The sequence below is a fragment of the Ambystoma mexicanum genome, chromosome 5q (genome assembly GCF_040938575.1).
Source record: "Ambystoma mexicanum isolate Mex_15411 chromosome 5q, UKY_AmexF1_1, whole genome shotgun sequence".
Classification (NCBI taxonomy): Eukaryota; Metazoa; Chordata; class Amphibia; order Caudata; family Ambystomatidae; genus Ambystoma; species Ambystoma mexicanum.
This window is the reverse complement of record NC_090933.1, coordinates 467,361,811-467,378,054: the sequence shown is the minus strand read 5'-3', so window position 1 is coordinate 467,378,054 and position 16,244 is coordinate 467,361,811.

Sequence of the window (16,244 nt, the reverse complement as noted above, 5' to 3'; positions counted from 1 at the left end):
TCCAGGGCGTTATTCCGCAGAGACAGACAATCTGTGTATTTGGCCGACCGGCGCCAAAGGAGGGGTCGCCGACATGTCTATGTACTGTAAGAACGGCATTTGGTAGTATAGTATTCAATGATATTTGGCACAGACAAACTAGATATGTTTCCGAATTTCAGTGGCCAGTCAATGGTAGTTTTGAGATTGACCGAATAGAGTATTTAGAAACTATATTTTTAAAGGAAAAAAAAATGCTAGACCTGCAGTGTTTGATGTAATACAGAACTGGAAAAGAGAAGCTATGTAGCAACTTAAGAGTAAATAGAAGCATGCACGTCGTCATATGTTAAAATAAAAAATAAAAATCATTATATGATCAACAAAAACAGTCGGAGTCTGTTAGAAACATGGATAGGGCTTTTCAACTTGGTATACAGAAAATATATCTGTCTAAAGATTTTCATGTCTCAGATGAACTAACTTCTAAACTCTTAAATTAACTTATACCTGGTGCCACTGCACCACCTCCATACGTACCTATTCCTGCTGTCTTACCTCTTCCTGCTGTCACACCTTCTCCCGTAGCAATTCCTGTTCTTCCTGTTGTTTCTCTGCTACCAGTTATTGCTTCGCTTCCTATTGTTGTTCCTCTGCTTGTACCTCCACCTTTACCAACTGTTACTGTTCCAGTAAGTCTGTCTTTGTTGCCAGTAGTAGTGTCTCCACTTCCTGTTGTACAGGATTTGCCTACTCTCTCTTTCCCAAGCAGTTGTGCTCCACTTGTAGCTGATAAAGGGGCGAGTACTGAATCAAAATTTGTAACGCGGAACACGGTTTCCAAAGAGAGGAGGAAAGATTTGAATGCATGGGCTCAGCAATGTATAGAGAAAGGTGAAAAATCTACTGTTTTAGCTACACTCCTTAATCTAGAAAATATTCCCGATCAGAATGTCTTTATTGAGGGGATGGGGATACATTTGGCTATAATGTGGAATAGATTGACGGACACAGATGCCCCACAAGGGTTGATGGATTTGAATGTTTTAGCCTATTAAAGGGATTCTGCAGAGAAAGTACATGAGCATGTCGAGAGGGTTCTTTGAGTTAAGAAGGGAGTTAGAATGGTTACAGACCGAAGAAATAGATGGTGATAGTTTGGACGCCTTTTATGTGCAGAAACGGTTCCTTCCTCCTTGTAAGTCAACGAGTGACGAAACACGAATTTGCACAAGGGATGCGCGTAGATGGATTTTGAATGTCTCGATATCTGTCATGATTCCTGCCCCTCATGTCCCCAGCCCTCCAAGATGTCAGGCTGGAGCCAGGCCACAATCACCTACATGGCCCCATTTGTGGCACCAGACGCACTCACTCCCATAGGATAACATTGGGGATTGGACTTGTAGTGCATTGATGGGGACAAGATGCATGCCCCCACATATTTCGGTTTCCAAAACTGCATGTGCAGTCTAGTCTTTTGGGTGTGGTTCAGCCCAGAGACACCTGGGATACCCAGAGACTATTTAAGCCATGCCCAGGCTGAGAAACATACTTTGTGTTTTCTGCACCTGCAGCTTGACACTCACCGTGTTCGGATCGGTCTCCAGTAGGCCTGCATCTTTCTTCTGCGCTCAGCTCCTGCAAGAACAAGAACACAGTTAGGAACAGCCTTACCTTGCGGCGCTTCTGCCCATCATTCATCGCTCCTTCTGTTCTGCGGGCATCTTCGGCGGTGTCATTCCCCTCCCGGCAGGCTGCTTCCTAAGGAAAAGGGAAAAGAACAGAAAAAAGGCATTAGTAAGCATTCAGCAAATCTTCGCTTATTTATTAAAGACTGTACGAGCTTCAACGCTTACCTGAATCCTAGCCGCTCTGGGGGAACTCTGTCTCTGGAACTTCTCATCCATCTGCAAGAGGGAAAAGACACTCCAGGTTAGCGTGGAAACATTTAGAGGCGCCGCAAACCGCGCTTACTCACCGCATTTCTTCTTCATAACCAGCATCCACGCTGAAAACGTCGCGGCACCTAAAAGACACAGAAAAATAACTCAGTTCAATACAAATACGAAAGGGTCGCATCGCGCATCGCGCTCTCACTCACCTTCAGCGCTACTCATCTCAGCAGCATGTCGCCATCCCCGGACGCCGGACATCATCTAAGGAAGGAAAGGAACGAAGTTAGAGAACTGTTCAAAAGACTCATACTTACCTGTCGGACTCTTGCCAGTGAAGTAAATAGGCAGCAACGAGCCTGCATCAATCAACGCGCCCCTGCGCTGAAAGCAGGATGGAGAGCACACTTTCCAAGAAAACAAGGTGAGCTGTGGATCAAAGGGAGGGGTTGGAACCCGGGGAAGAAGGGGTTCAAGCACACAGAGACAATAGGGAGTTAAACTCTGCCAATCCTGTGTTTCAGGCCCAGTCTCCAGTCGAGTAGACTCCAGGGAAGGGTTTGAGGTCGTAAGAGGTCAGAACAGGCTGAGTGACGTCCCCGTGGATACCAGGTGAGCGTTACAATATCTCCCATAGAAGTATCTGCTACGTATAGTCAGTATACTCCAGAAATGCAGAGGAAAGTGTTACAGGTAATGGTAGAATACCTGAAGGATGAGTGTATAAAAAAAAAGATTTGTTGTCCCACAGAATTGATGATTGTTTATAAGAGAGCCCTTTTGCACCTGATACTGTTCCTACCACTTTTAGCACTCAATTTGACTTTATTGCTCAACAAAACGTTCAGAGTGGCCTACTTCTCAGTTGCCTATGAGGGAGGGTCCTCCGACATTTGTTCTTAAAGTTGAGATTCAGATAGTTAGAGGGACTAGAGGTGGGAATATGCAGAATAATGCACAGTTGGATCCTGTATACGTGAACCAATGTGCATATTGCAGACAAAAGAGTCATTGGAGAGCACAATGCCCGATCCTTCAGCAGAGGTCGGATAACACATATGGTGTCAAGGGTAGACGATCCAGAGGCCTCCCTAGGGTAGGGGGTCCTGGTAGGAGCCAGTTCACTCAAAATCCACAGTCATTCTTGCAAGATGATCAGCAATCTAATATAGATAGCAGAAATATTTTTGATAATCCTTCAACTGCCTATCTTTCTGAAGATCTTGTCTTCCATGATATATTGTTTTTTAGTTAGGACAGCCCGACGCAAGGTCTGGAACCGATGCCTATTCCCATTAATCAGAGAGGTCCCTACATTGAGATGAAGGTGGGGAATAGGAAGCATCTATTTTTGATAGATACAGGAGCACAGAAGTGTTCCATTGATCATTTGCGAGTTCCAGACATTCCACTGTCAGGGCAGAATAACATTTATGTAGGGTTTTCTGGTACACTAGTGGTTAGTCCGATATCTCTGCCGGTAATGATTTCACTGGGGCCATTTATGGACTACTGTCCATTTCTTTTTTGACAACGAACTGTGGTTAGAATTTGTTGGGGTTGAATCTGTTGAAGGAATTAAGGGGGTAATTCATAGAATTTGGCATACAAGTGGCGCACGCGGCTGGTGCACAGAGTGCTTGTGCGGCAGTCTGCGCCAGCTGCATGCGCCAAAACCCATTCAGGCGCACAGCGTATTCATGGATTAATACATCCATAAGCAGCCAAGGCGCAAAGTGGCGCAGCGACCCTGCAGCAATGCCAGTTATGCCCCCAACCCCGCCCCTTGCGCCAAAAACATCATACAAATCCAGTACATGGCGCAAAGGCCAGTGGACCAGCATACAGCCCCCAACCACGAAAATGCGTGTAAAACTGCCCGCGCACACCCCAGAATACATGTACCCCGCTCACACCAGGCCCTTCGCGTGTAAAGCTACCTGCGCACCCCTCAGAATACACGTACCCCGCTCGCACCAGGCCTATCGCGTGTAAAACTCCCCACGCACCCCTCGGAATACACATACCCTGCTCATGCTAGCAAAATCTCATGTAAATCTCCCTGCGCACCCCTCAGAATATACATACCCCTCTCGCGCTAGCGAAATAGCGTGTAAAACTCCCCACGCACCCCTCAGAATACACGTATGCAGCCCATCCACCCTCCCCATGCCCCACAGGCAGCCCATCCCCAGTGCATGCCCCACAGGCAGCCCATCACCCCAGTGCATGCCCCACACCACAGGGGGGACTATTCCCACGCGATTTCGGTAGCAAAAGAGGGGTATGTGTATTCTGAGGGGTATGCGGGGAGTATTACAAGCGATAGGCCTTGTGCGAGTGGGGTATGTGTATTTTAGGGGTATGCGGGGAGTTTCACACGCGATAGGCCCTGTGTGAGCGGAGTACGTGTATTTGTGGGGTACGCGGGGAGTTTCACTCGCGAAAGGCCCTGCGCGAGCGGAGTATGTGTATTTTTGGGGTACGCGGGGAGTTTTACATGCGATTTTGCTAGTGTGAGAGGGGTACATGTATTTGGAGGGGTGCTCAGGGAGTTTTACATGCAATTTGGCATTGTGTGCCCTCCCGGGTGTGCGGTTTCCCCCCTCCCCATGCCTTGCAGGCAGCCCACACCACAGGGTACTACCCTACAACCCTCACCCTGGCCTGCAGTCAGCCCACATGGCACCATGCACTTGTGAGCACACTTGTGAGCCCTGACTCATGTCCCCCACCCGTCCACCCACCCCCAGTGAAGGGCACCTGCTAGCAGGCCCCAACTCATGTCCCCCTGCACCCCTGCCCAACCAGCATTGATGAGCACCTGCCAGCAGGCCCTGACTCATGTCTCCCTGCACCCCCTCCCACCCAGCATTGACGGGCACCTGCCAGCAGGCCCTGACTCATGTCTCCCTGCACCCCCACCCACCCAGCATTGACGGGCACCTGCCAGCAGGCCCCGACTCATGTCCACCTGCACCCCCACCCACCCAGCATTGACGGGCACCTGCCAGCAGGCCTGATCCATGTCCCCCTGCACCCCCACCCACCCAGCATTGACGGGCACCTCCCAGCAGGCCCTGACTCTGTCCCCCTGCAACCTCACCCATCCAGCATTGACGAGCACCTGCCAGCAGGCCCGATCCATGTCCCCCTGCACTCCGACCCACCCAGCATTGACAGGCACCTGCCAGGAGGCCTGACTCATGTCCCCCTGCGCCCCCACCCAGCATTGACGGGCACCTGCCAGCAGGCCCCCGACTCATGTCCCCCCCAACATGTCATCATGATCCACACACATGGCCCTTATGACCACCCAAATCCCACCTCCCCGTCACCCCAGTCCAAACACCCAACCAAGTATACCATCCACCCCACATTGAAATTCCCATTACATGATACATCCCAAATGGCAAGTATGCACATCAATACATGTCCACCACACACACACAATGGGTACAAGTGAATGAGAAAACCCACATCGTGACATGCATGAAACCAATGAGAGAATACCACACAAATGAAGTATGAAACCAAAATGTATTAAAAATAAAAACAAGAGAATGAAAGAAAATCACACAATAATAGAAATAATAAACAAAAGGCTGCATGTGCAAAATTAATTAAATGAAATACATGAATGGTGCATCAAAATAAATCCAAATGAAATGTCTCCAAAGGGTTCGTCCCTCAAACAAAATCCAAATGAACAAATAAATCCATTGCTCCATGGTCAAAAATGAAAAAAATCCAGTCTTCAACTATATACAATTTCCAAATCCAGGGTCCATGAGCCCAACAATCCAAATGAAACCTACAAAAAACCGTACCTAATGAACAACTATATACAAAAAGGCGGTGCATAGTCCACGCGCCCCAAATGAAATAAAAACATAAAGGAAACCTAACACTAATTAACTATATACAATGGCGGCGGGCAAGTCCTACGGCTCACTTGTTGATTTCCCAGGCCAGGGCATCATCGAACTCCTGTTCTACGTCCTGGAGGCGGGCCTGTTCCTTGGCCCCGAGGTTTCGCAGAGATGACACATGACAGGACTCAAATGCGGCAGTACATACGCATGCATACATGGGCCTACCAAGACATATGTCCAACCTGCACACTCCTGGCACACCTCAACATGCACAGCGTCCAATCAGTACGTATGTACACTTACCGCTCGACTCGGACGGGTCTACCTCTCAAGGATCTTGAGGTGGAGCGCTGAGCGTATATGTTCCAGGACCCTCATCTGGTGTTTGGTAAGGTGGACGCGGCACCCCTCAGCATCCGCTGCCTTCAAGAGGCACCGGGCCTTGTTGAGGGTCCTGGACCTGAAGTCTTCCCAGCGCTTCCGGACATGTTGAATGTCACAGGCTGCCACCCCCTCCACGTTGATGACAGCCACAATGTCCATCCATATCCTCTTCCATCCTTCATTGTCGGTGCGTGAACTTCCAAAGAGGGCATCATACTGCCCCAGGACTTGCTCCACCAGGATGCCAACTTCATTGGCACTGAAGCTGGCAGCCCTCTGCCTGTCTGCTGGGGGATTGCCACTGGTGCCAGATGGTGTTGTGTCGGACATGACAACCCCCGAGGCAGGTGTGGGTGGACAACTGTGTCCTGGGGCTGGGCTGTGGAGCGATGGAATCCCAGTCGGGAGTCTTCTGTTCCAGCAGGGGTGGTCACAGCAACTGGACCCCTGGAGATTGCTGACGTGCAGGCACCAACCAGCAGGGCACGTGGCTGGCAGGCAGTCAGCAGCAGACGCAGGTGGGAGTGTGCTCAGGGCTCTGGGGGGCAGGAAAATGGGCTTCTGGGCCGGAGCGTGGTCTTCGGTGTGTTGTTGCGTGGCCAGCTTGATACGGAGTGATTTGGTTGTGAAAAAACTGCACGCCAGCGTGTAATTCGAGGAAAGGCCCTTAGCACGTAAGCGCAACTGTGACGTTACGCACGCAGACATTTCCCTCGTGACGGGTGCATAGTGATTCAGCACATGAAAAAACACACGTGTAATCCGAGGAAAGGGCCTAAGCGCGTAAGTGACGTGACGCACGCGGGCATTTCCTTCAGCACGGGTTAAAGGTGAGCGGGGCCAGCAATTCGCTGTATGCGCCTTTCGTGGGGACCGACGTGTGTGTTGCTACTTCGTGTTGTTTCACGCGCCATCACAACTTTACAGCAGATCAAGGACGTATCTCTTCTTTTGGCGGGGGTATTGGCTATGCATGTTTTTCATTATCACACTAGACGGTGAGTCACGCACGCTATTTTTCCCACTGCGGGTGCCCATGTGTATCGCAAACCCGTTTTCGAGGTCATAGTAGCCTGCGAGTCCCACGCATATGTGTTCTTCATGTCCCTGGGTGCCACTGCGTACTGCGGGAGGTTAATTCCATACACGTGCCTGAGCGTTGCGTGACCCGTCACTTCATCACCGGGGTCACATACAGCCTTGCAGGTGCAGGGGTGCTGTTAACATCTTGTATCCCACCGCCTTCACCCCAATTTCCCTGGACAATTGTTGTGTACACCTCCCATTGGCCCTTCTACATCTGTGCCAGCACTACTCCATCTGTGCCATGGCTGGGAGACCACGAAAGGTGAAGGGTGCCTCAGCTGGGCGTACTCCACATGGCGGGTGTGGTCAGGGCCGTGGCCGGGGTGACCAGGGAGTAGGGGGACCCCAGGGTGTCCAGGGTGGCTGCAGAGGGGGAAGAGGCAGGGGTGCGCCAGCTCGGCACGATGTTGTGCCACGTGTTGGTGCAGTCATGCCACCACCCCCTACGGCCCCGGGAGATGCAGTTCTTGCATCTGGCACTAGCACCCATGTGACCCGGCTGTCCATTTCATCGACTGCCACTGGCCCAAGGGTAGTGGTGGCTGCAGGTGCAGCTGTGGACACCACCCCCCAGGCTCAGGGTCTGCCAGCGGAGGCAGCATTGGCACTTGAAGAGTCCATGGAAGATTTCCAGGAGGTCAGGAGGCACACCATAGGTGCACGCAGGTCTGCCCTGACTGAGGCACATGTCTCTGGGGCAGTAATGTCATCTGCAGCCCAGACCAGCCGGGTGTTGGCAAGTGCATGGGCAGATGCAGCCGACACCACCCCGGTTATGAGTCTACCAACCAGGACAGTCCGGTCAATGACCCTGGTACAGCGGATGTTGCTCGCAGGGTCCATTCCAGGGCACCCAGCAGCCACTGACGCAAGTCAGGGCTTCCGTCCATGTTCCACCTGCCACTCCCTCGGCTCATTACACCAGCACCACTGCCCATACTGATCAGCATGGCATTAGCCAGCCAGGGTCCGGACCAGCGTCCAAGAGGAGGAAGGTTGCACCTGCAGTACAGGCTGGGACCCTAGACACAGCTATGGCCCCCGGCACGTCGAGGAAGAAGTCTTTCTGCGTGCAGGAACTGTGTCAAACTAAGGCTGCCCATCGTAATACCCACTGGAAGCAAGTTGCGGATCATGTGGGTGCATTCGGCCATGAGGTGCGCACAGCTCAAGAGTGCAAAAAGCATTGGGATGACCTCAAATGCAGCACTAAGGCGAAGCGTGCCTCCAATTACAACATGACTCTGGTGACTGGCATTGGGCCACCACCTGAGGAGTAAGACCTCACTCTGCACGAGTCAGTCGTTGCGGAGTTCATACTGACAGAAATGGTCGAAGGAGTGGGTGAGATGCTGGACTTTGATGCCCCATCCAGTGAGTGTTGTCGCGTGTTTGTCGAGGCCATGTGTGTTTTGCTTGTGTGATGTGTTGTGCTTGACTGCCACTACATGTCATGTGTACATGGTTCTCATGTGCAAGTCATGCAATGCTTCACTGATGTGTGCCTGCTGTGCAGGATAGTGGACATGTAGAGCAGACAGGACTGTCCTCATCACCACACTTGCACCCTACTCACATGCTAGTCACCCGGCTGCCCCTTCGGTCCATGTTCCAGCTCACTGGACCTTCTGCATGTAGCCAGGGGTGTCTTTCCTCTCAGCACTGGGACTATGTCATTGCATGACTGACGTGCATGAGTCTTCGACCTGCATGCGGGTACTCCATGTAGGCATGCTCCCTTGCCCCTCCCCCCGCACCACCATTTCACCATGGCACTGGTGTGCATCATTTTGGCGTACTGCAATGGCCTGTTCAATGCTCTGGTGTACATGCAAACTTCCACCAGCCAACCTGCCCGACACATGCAGTAGGGTACATCCTCTGTTCTTGATGCAGGGTGTCTCACTTGGACTGTGCAAATGGCAGATGCTCCGCAGGGACATGAGTGCCCATTCATGCTCCATGTGCATTCCATGCATGCCCCTATGTGTCCTTCACCAGATTATCATAGTAGTACATGTCCAGGCTGACCTACATATCATGGAATTTGATCAACAATTTCATGGCCACTCTGGCTCAGGCTAGCATCACATACAGGTTTAGGGTGTCACAGTCTGTGTGGGGCACAGGCCTCACCCTGTTTCGGGCCCACTGACTCTGTTCAACAGGTTAGTGGCTTCTGCACACATGGGTGTACTACTGAGGGTTCATCATGTGTCCTGCTTACTGTCGCATCATCATCTGCTGTGTTGTCAGTTGACGCTGATGATGCAATTGACGCTAGTCAACACTGTCTGGCAATACACAGGTCTCTAGTCCCCCTTTAAATGCCATGCAATGCCTCCCTGCATTTTCACTTAGGTGGGTGGGGGGTTTGCCTGTAACCATGCAACCAATTGCATGCACATTGCACGTGATGCCTGAACTTGCATTTGCACTGCCCACACGTGTATTTGTAGACTTCATAATGTACTTGTTCATGTAGATAGTGCGGCACGTACACATGTTCTGCACTGCACCAACCCACTTCTGAGCTGGGTTACACCCTTCTACATGACTACTCACTGATGTTATGTCAAAGACACCTGGCATGTATGGACTGTTTTTCATCCCTTCTCTGTCATGTATGTGACGGGCACAGGTGCATCCTGTGACACATGCACTCAGTGGTAGGACTACCTAGTTGTTGTTTAGATTAATGTATTGGTCAATGTGTGGCCTGTAGAAACTGGCATAGGGCACTGATTGGATGTAGCGTGCCATTTGGGTTGTGATGACTGTGGAGTATCCTTCACGTGTGTATGTGTGTATTTCCACATACATCAAAGCAAGCAGCGTTATAGCTGCTTGCTTTGGTGTATTGGATGCTGGTCATGTTCACAATACAGGTGTATGGGGTAATGGGTGTTTTTGAACGCTTTCACAGGCACATATGCAAGCAGCTTCAATGTTGTGTGGTGCAACATTGTGAGTACTCACTCATGTGTTTGTGAAAGTTTCCATTTACACATGTGTCTTCCGCAGCTTTATTGTTGACAGAGTAGTATGTGGTTGATAGATGTTGCTACTGGTGAGATTTCTGCATTGCGCACGTTATGTGTAACTGGCATGATCCCAAAGGTTCACTGTTGTGGTTGTGCAGTATGTGCTGTACGTGTATGCCCAGGCCCACTTAGCTACTATGGTGGTAAATGGGTGTGTAGATTTCCACAGAGAATGATATAAGAGGGCACATTCATAGCCCAATGTGGACAATCAGGACCTGAGAGGTGTTGTGGAGGCCTCATGTCCTGCAGCTCGGACAGTACAGGGCGTTATGGTCCCTCATGCCTGGTTGCAGGCCCTTGCTTTGCTTGTGACATTCACTATTTCTACATGGCCCATGCCACCCGGTGCGGGGCGAGCTGCAGATGGATGTAGCTATATTGATGATGATGCTTCAGTGATGCATGGCTACATGCATGTTACCTGTGTCATTGTGTGTTTGGATTCACTTGCAGCAGTGGTCAATTTGCAGTTCAGGCATGCTGATGGTGTGTTGCATCTCTTAGTTGCCATCTGTCTTTCTGCCTGTGACATGTGCTAGACAGAGGTGGTGTCTGATCGAGTTCATATATTACATTTTGTAATAGTGTAGGCTTTGCTATTTACACACATCCATGTCTGCTTTTGGGATGTGTTTGCATATCAAGGCCACTGGATGCATGCCAGGTTGTCATTTGTGTGTGACATGTCTGCTTCATGTGTTGGCTGTGTATGTGATGTCTATGTGTGTGTGTTTCATGTGCTTTTGACATGTGTACTAATGTTAAGCTTTTCTCCCCTTTTCAGATGATGATGCAATGGAGCCAGAGGATGGTGTTGTCATGCCAGACACAGGGTTGCTATCACACCAGCAATCCAGTACAAGTGGGGGTTGTGGGGTGGTAGGCCACGAGAACCCACTTGTGTTGCAGACCATCTTGTCTAGGGCTGGCAATGAGTCTAGCTCGGATGATCACTCCGACGACAATGCTGAGTTGGATGTGCATCGGTTCCATTTGTCAGGGGTGAGTGATTCTGATGTCCATGACACCTGCACTGAGGGGCCAGATGGTGTGAGACCTCCGCCTGTGGTGGATCGGGGCGCAGGGTCACCCTCCACTCAAGTTGCTGATGTGCCTGGGGCATCAGGTCGACGAAGGAATGTAGTCCTGCAGTCACGGGCGGTGCCAACCCAACAAGGACGTCGGCTCCTTGGGCCCTGCAGGTGTCAAGCCCAGCAACGCAGTGGCCATGCACCACTGGGGTATACTGAGTGGGAGCAAACCATGGTTGCCAATTCAGAACACCAGGGGGCAACATGGCTGAGAGCATGGAGCGTGTGACCCAATCCGTGCTACTCGCTGCTAGGCAGGTGGATCTCCAGCAGCGGGCAGCACAGTCCACGGCCCGCTCGCTCAGGCTGGGCATGGCCACCTCAGACAGGGCACACCGGGCTGAGATGGTGTCTTTGCGTGAAGCAATTGCTGCTCACGCACAGGCACACATGGATGCCATGAGAGTTGAGTATGATTCCCACAGATCTACTCTGGGTGTGCTCTTGATGTCCCAGAGGAAGCGTTCAGAGGAGAGGTTGGAGCAGCTAGAGAGTACCATCTCGGCTGAGCTACGTGCTTGCCGGGAGGTATACCAGTTGTCCAGACAGGCCATGCAGGAAGAACTCTGTGTTACACGTGCTACCTTGCAAGAGGAAGAACGCGTATCACGCGAGGTTCTACATGCTGACCTACGTGTCATCGCTGCACAGAACCAGGCTCACCCGTCCCGCAGACTTGCTGCTGACGAGGGGCAAGCTGCGCCTAGGCGTGGTCCGGGTACTGTGCCACGTCAACCTTTTCAGCAAGAGGGTGATTCAGACGACGAGATATCTCCCACACAGGTCGAACTGTGCAGGCATTGAGCCCTTGAGGATTTCTTTCTTGTCTCAACATCATCGCTTGTGGGTGTTGAGGTGCACCCTGTACCTCCCCCCTCCTGGGTGCTCCCTCCACCCCCCCTGGTGATATGTGGCCATTTTTGATTTTTCTTCTTAGTTTAGTTAGTTAATATGGTTTTTGATAGTTAGTTTAATTAGGTAATGTAGGTTTTTTTATAGTTAGTTTAATTAGTTAATATAGTTTAAAATTGTTTGTCTATTGTGCATTCATGTGACGTGTGGTGCGTGACGTGTGGTGCAGCTGGGCCCTTCAAGCTTGTCTTGTGTATGTGTTTGCAGCTTGGTGTCCTGACTCACATATGCCACTCCTGCTTCCCTTATCCATGGGCTCGCAAGGATGGTTTGGTGTAACAAACATTGACACAAGGGCTTTGGGCTGTCATATCTGTGGCCTGTCTGCTGCTGTACTACTTGTGTTAACACCCCTACTGGGGATTGTGGGGGTTTTAGCCACGGCATGTCTTTGATCAATTTGGATGGGTTCATGATTGATGTGTCCATTAATTGATCTAGATTGTGATGTATGTTATTTTCTTTCCTGTATATGTGCTTGAGGCACTTCATGCTGTAGACAGTAGCCTGCACCCTTTGCCTGTCAAAGTCACACTGATGGTGGGAGGAGTTCTGATGTAGGCCTCTAACATGGCCCAGTGACGACCAGCATGAAGACACACACACACAGGGAACTTTCAAGCGTTATGTATATGTTTCATGCCCTTTCTGCAGGACAATGATCCTCTAGACCACCTTTGCCAGCAGACACAGGGCGAAGCACTACAGAAACCTGGCTACATTCAGTGGTGCAGACATTCGCATGTGTGCGCAAGCAGTAGCACAGTACATGTGCTCAGACGTCCAACAAAAGAAGACGTCTTTCCAAGAGCTCCAAGCAAGGTGAGCAGCACAAGGGGGCCACACTGCAGCAAACCTTCCACCAGGCAACTTGCACATGCATGCTAAGTAGTGCCACTGATGGGGAGCTTTGCCAGATATTGTTGTAGAAGCGCACAGTACAGCTAAAATGCCTTGAGGGACAAATGCCGTCACACATATCCTCCAGTCCCCCCTGCTCCATAGAAGCTGAGTTATTAGCACAGTAGTGTTCCGAGCCAGAAACTTATACAGCACACAGGGACACCCAGCGAGGCACAGACTCGTGTGCAGTGCATATATTTTGCATGTGCAAATTGCCACTTGCAGTACCTATTGTAATCCACAGCTGCCAGAACACGACTTGCACCTCGCTATATGCTTCTAGCAGGTCACCCAGGGACCATTCTATCATGTGTGATTCTTGATGCATTGGTCTTCCATTTATCGTGTGCCCACGTGCGCCTGCCTTACTACATTGACAGTGTATGAACCATCACTGGGGCAAGCTAACGTATACGTACATAGCAGCAGACAAGGGTGTTTGTGTGTGGAGAAGTCACTTACTTTTGGGCAGGAATGCTGTTGCTTGTGTGTTCACAGATTAGTAACTCACGCTCTCTTTGGAGCATTGAACTGATCCTGTTACCAGACCTGAGAGTGCACTGGCAGGAGGCCAGCACTCACCCCAGAGATAAGTCTCTCTTTGTCTTGCATTTCACTCATTTCGTACTATGTGCATGTAGAACATGGTTTCTCTGATTGAGTATGTGTTATTGTCAATAGTTGTATTTTGTATTTTGCCTAATTTCCCTTGCAAATCCAACTCCCCTCTCCTGCCCCTCTTTCCAGTTATCCTGAATACCAATGCCTGTCCAACCAACAGATCCCTGACCCTCTTTCCCCACCGCGGTCTCGGAGGCCTGTGTAAGTTTTACCTTACAGGCACCCAGACTACAGAGGGGGTGGTTGGTTCGTGCCACTCCTGCGCCTGGAGACCAGAGCTGTGACACTACCCATCAGTTGTTGCATCCTCATTGTATGTTGTTTCCGGGAAAAGGTACCTGTTGAACCATTGTTGCACTGTGCTACCTTGGTAGTTTGATCATTCTGCTTGTATATGTGCCAGGACTTTTTTTTCCACTTCGAGCAATCTACTGGAGACTCTTCCAGGGTTTTGTTGTGCTGAGAGGCTTTTTCCCCTGGTTTGAGGGTTTGGCTGCTTGGAGTTCTCTGTGATTTGGTATTTTTACCAGTCAAGTTAACCTCTGAGGAGGCTGGACCTTATTTACACGCAAGGAGGAACATGAAGACCAAGGGGTAGGGGGATCCTGTAGCCAGGTAGACTAAAAGGGAGAAGGCTACATACCCCAGACACAGTTGTTCAGAGGGTCATGGTGATGTGTAAATGAGGGAGGGCCTTTTGTTGTTGGACAGTAAGCTTGGGCTACAGTGTTTGGGCACTCTCTGACAATGTCATTGTGGGGTACTATGTACATGATGTGTTCTGCTGGTCAATGGCTGTCCCTGTGTTGTATTTACTTTTCAGTGTCAGGGGATTTTTGTGGTTTGACATGCTGTGGTGTACACATGGGCAAGTTCACATGTGATGTGTATAGGACACTGAGGGTCACTTGATTTGACATGCATATATTGAGTGCATGTCCCTACTGACACACACACTTACACAATGCTCTACCACATGTACAACCACCCTTCCATGCCCACACATGCACACATATTGCCTTCTCGGCACGCTGTATCCCTGCAGCGCATGATCAATTACCATTTGGGGATCCTGGACATGGGTCAATGGGAAAATGTGTTATTTTGTCCTTTTGATGTGATTCTCAAGGTGTATCCCCAACACAATGGCTGCTCACTCTGCTCTGTGCTGAGCAGTGTGTAGCAGGAGACACACACAGCACACGGGTTTGGGAGTGGTGATTTTGACTTGCCCAATGTGCATGTGAACAGGCATTCAGTGCTGTGTTGAAGCTACCACTGGTGTACATCATTTGTGTATGACTTGGTATCTGTGGGAGGTTGTTGACAGTCATTTCATCTGATTCCATGTCAGGCATCATTGTCTCGGGCCACTTTCCATTCATCACATGTCACTTCGTATGTTATTGGTCATGTTTTGGCCTTTTACTGTTGCATGCCATGTCATGGTGTGGCAGACAAGGGTGATGTGGTTTGGGAGGGTTTGGGTGACATATCAGGGATTGTCATGGCCTGTTTTGCGGGGGGGTGTGATACACACCTTGCATGTGTTCCTTTTGGTCACACAGGATTGGTTACGTTTAAGTAGCTAGGTATGCACACAATGTAGCACTCCCATGGCAACATCCTCAGGGTGGTAAGGTTGTGACAGTTGACTGTCTCTTTGTCATCATCGATTGTCACCTGGTATGTGCCAGGCCTGTGTGCACTCAGCAGCGGTGGGAGATTAGGTGGAAAATGTGGCCACAAGCAGGGTCTGGGCTGCCTCGCCACTTGCCCTTTCCCCTCCCATGGGCAGCGCCTGTGGCTGTGGTTGGGGATGTGGGGGCACCTCCATGTCCACCGGTACGCCCTGCCGTGTTGCAACATTGTGCAGGGCACATGCTGCCACAATGATCCTACACACTACTGGGGGTGCATATAGTAGCTGGCCACCAGAGCAGTCAAGGGAGCAGAAGCGTGACTTGAGCACTACGAATGTGCGCTCCACTATGGCCCTGGTTGCAATATGGGCAGCGTTGTGTCTTACCTGGGGTGGTGTGGTGGGGTTCCAGATTGGCGTCATCATGTGGATGTTCAGAGGGTAGGCACTGTCCCCTGGGGAGGTCGTAATGGTTGTGATTAGTTGGGTTTGTGTATTTGTCTGTGTGTGACATGCATGCATGTGCACAGGCATTTGTACTCACCTAGGAGCCATGTGTCACCATGCTTCCCAGCTTCCAGGCCCCGGCTCAGGGTGGGCATTCTGTATATGAAACTGTCATGGGTTGATCAAGGGTAGTTTGCATAGACAGAGGTGATGATTCCCTTTGCATTGCATTCAACCTGCACGTTGATGGAATGCCAGAGCTTGCGGGTTTGATAGATGTGCTCAGTGGCCCTAGGTGGATGTAGGGCCACATGGGTGCAATCTATGGCACCAAGCACTTTGGGGAAGTATGCCACCCTGTA